The 3656-nt window shown below is 37.1% G+C and overlaps 1 long non-coding RNA gene across 1 annotated transcript; it reads left to right on the plus strand.

The window, feature by feature from the left end:
* The first annotated feature begins 1134 nt into the window (after positions 1–1134).
* On the plus strand, positions 1135–3091 carry LOC114822528 (uncharacterized). Its single transcript, XR_003770541.2, has 2 exons — positions 1135–1500; positions 2896–3091. It is a non-coding gene; the product is annotated as an uncharacterized lncRNA (long non-coding RNA).
* Positions 3092–3656: the final 565 nt, after the last annotated feature.

Here is a 3656-nt window from a genome sequence, read left to right on the forward strand (position 1 = left end):
GAAGTTCTCGAGAAATTATTAGTACTTTTCTATTCATTTTTAATATGTAAATGAATATATTTCTCAATAGAAAGTGACTCAAATTGTAAAGGTTGGAAAACACAATGATCATGTTGACTAAATAAAAACATAGTAATTAAAATAGATTTTAACCATACACGGTGACCATAAAGGTTTTAACCCATAAAAAGTGTTGTCGGCCCGATTTGCCTACTTGTAGTCTAGTAAAAATTAAAGAAATTTTAAACACTCTTTTTAGTCTCACACCTTTGTCTAATCCTTATATTGAAAATCTAGCAATGGTTGAAAATATTGTCTAGCAATGGTTGAAAATATTGCCTACTTTTGAGGTGTAGGCATCAATTGCCTATACCATCGAAGTTAATTTTGACTTACATTGCTCATCAAAATGAGTTTGCCTATTCAAAATCCTACACTGGAGATGCTTTTACTCAAAAAAAGAAAATCAAACCGGCCGTATGCGTGATGGGAGGAGCAAAGAAGGCTCCACTTGTCAAATATGTCTAATATATATCACATCTGTCACTAATCTACCACCAGCTTCATATGGAATATAATTTTCTAACTATTTTTTTACTTTTACTCAAAAAAAGAAAATCAAACCTGCCGTATGCGTGATGGGAGGAGCAAAGAAGGCTCCACTTATCAAATATGTCCAATATATATCACATCTGTCACAAATCTACCACCAGCTTCATGTGGAATATAATTTTCTAACTATTTTTTTTTATTTATTAAATTCAATGATGATGAGCAATTTTGTATTTTTATATGTTTTTGAAGTCTTCGAACTTGGTTCGTAGATTTGCAGATCGAACTTGAGCATTGACATTGCATGTAGCTTTGCTAGAGTGTCCTAGTCCTACATTGGAATGAGCAGACAAGTGATTTTCTTCGTGGAGTAGTTAAGTTTAGTTTCGGTATCTTGCCTAGCAAGTGTTGGATTGCACTACAACATTGGTTGGATGTAGTTTTCGCCTTGAGTGATGAGTTATGTGGTTTCGTCTACCAACGATAACTTTACATGGTATCGCTTGTAACGACCCGTCTCGGATTTTACAAAACATCAAGGGCAATTTTGTAATTTCACTTTGGTTGGGAGACTTATTTCAAATGATTGCTTTTTGGTCTTATTTGGTGTGTTAGTGGAGCCCACTCCTTTGTTTTTATCACCCGGTCCTCCCTCTCTTTTTCTATTTTCCCTCATTCTCCTTCCCATGGACCCATCTCTCTCTTCTCTCATTTCTCTCATCTCTCTCTAACCTCCCCTCTACGGAAAAGTACACAAACACAACAACGATAACACTCCCACCACCCCCAAACCAAGAGCACCACGAGCTTTGTCACGCTCTCACGAGCCCAGAACAACCAACCTTACCTCGAACTTCCTTCTGGATCATCGAGATCGAAACCCAAGTCGGGCTGCAACCTTTCAGGCCATTTTCTGGCCAAAGCGCATCGAGTTAGCCTTTCAGAAAGGTACCATTCTCTTCGTCTCGTCGAGAAGTATGATTTTCATTTTTGAATCACTCAATTTCGTTAAGTATTGAAGAAGTTTGAACGTTTAAAGTTTACCCAATTTTCGGCGAGTTCCCTAGTTTTCCCACGGACTTGTCACCTTTCAGGCCATTTTCCAGCCATCTCCGGTAACCATTAGGCTTCCAAATAGGTATAATCTTGTTCTACACTTTTCTAGCTTCGTTTTGATATATTATGGGTTGAATATGGTTAAGAAACGAAGAAAGTTACGAAGCTTTGAATATTGCCCAGATTTTAAACCAAAAATCAAGTTTCCGGTGGGTTTTCGACGAACCGGGTCAACCCGACCTGTTGACCCGGATTCGACCCGATCCAATGGAATATTTCGGTAGGGAATATTCTATGAAATTCTGTTAGGGAATATTCTCTAGAATATTTCTGAAATATTCCTGTTGACTTTTATGAAATCTGCTTGGGACCCCTCTTAGGGTAATTCGATGCTCTGATTTCAAATCCGCACTCCGTTTTCCAAAATTTAATCATTTTTAAGAGTTTTATTAATTGGTTCCTTTATGTGCTTAGGTGCGCTTGTTAGTGGCGTTTCCGTCTTCTCTAGTTTGCACGACTTTTCAACGACGAAGTATCTATGAGTGGACCACTTCCCAAATGCATGATTTTTCTATTAGAAATGCATACATGAAAAGCATGATCTTATGGCTACGTTTTATGAAATGTTTATGAGTAAATCAGATTTACGCTTTATGAAATATCATGCTTTAGCGGATTTACGTTCTTTGAAATAGTTATGTTTATATACTATTGAATATGGTTTTTTATAATGATTTGAGCTAGAACGCTCCTATGATTTATGATATGATGTTTGAGCTATTGGGCTTCGATGAGATATATTTTGGAAAGATTATGTTCATGATTTTATGTGCTTACTTAGTGGTTATTCATACTATGTGTCTACGGGCGAATGATACTTATATATGGCTTCGATCAGGCAATGTAGTGCCTTCGGGCAAAAGATATTTATATATGGCTTCGGCCGAGCAATGTATTGCCTTCGAACAGAAGATATTTATATATGGCTTCGGGAAGGCACAACAATTGAAATGGGTAGTCCGTATTGGTATCATCAACCGATGTAGTGCCTTCAGGTGAAAGATATTTATATATGACCTTCGGGAGATTGTGATACCACTGCTCAACATACTATATATGATATATGTTTTATGATGGTTTTATGGCATGCTATGGTTTTCGAAAAACCTATTACTTATTATGTTATATGAGTTTTCATAAACTGGGGGTTAGTACGTTGAAGAATAACTGTTTTAGTATTACATATATAAACTTGGTCCACTCATGTTTTGTTTTGCGCCCCCTCAGGACTTAGAATCGAGGTGTACAATCTTGGCGTCAAGACACTCCTGCATCAATATCTTCGAGTCCTCTCGGTGTAGGACTTTTTCCTTTGTTCGTACATTTTTATAATATTCTTCTTCAATGTTCTAGTTTAGTTGTATGCTATGAACACGTTCCACAATTGCATATTCATTATAGTTAAATCTACGAGTTTTATTTATGTTCGCTATTTCTTCCTAGTTCTCATGCATGTTAGTATGACTTCATCACCTTCAGGTGTCGGCCAACACGTGCCTATCCTGGTGTTTGGAGGATCTCGGGATCAAGCCTGTTATCGCTTCTCCGTGATGACTTTATGTGGCCACGTTATTCGGTGATGACTTGTTGTAGTCACTAATACAAATGTGTTGCATCTATCGTTTTGTGGTATAGGTTGCGCCTTACTGTTCGGTGTTGACTTATGGTCACTGCTACAAATCTGTTGCATCTATCGTTTTGTGTTAGATTAGTATGGCGGCGTGTGTAGTTTTGGTACATGTGGTAGCTGTTTAAGAGTTTACTATAGTTCCCTTGTTGGAGCAAATTCACTCCAGATCATTTTCTAGGTCACTACAACATTGTCCCCAATCGACCGTCTGTATTTGTTTGTTTGGAATGTTAAATGAAAGGATAATGATAGGGAGACCAAACATTATTAAACTAAATTTGCAACCAAATGATACGTCACCAATAGGAAGGTAATCAACACTTAAGTAATAATTCAATCATCAGTAGGAATTACATAA

This window comes from Malus domestica, chromosome 17, assembly GCF_042453785.1.
Source record: "Malus domestica chromosome 17, GDT2T_hap1".
NCBI lineage: Eukaryota > Viridiplantae > Streptophyta > Magnoliopsida > Rosales > Rosaceae > Malus > Malus domestica.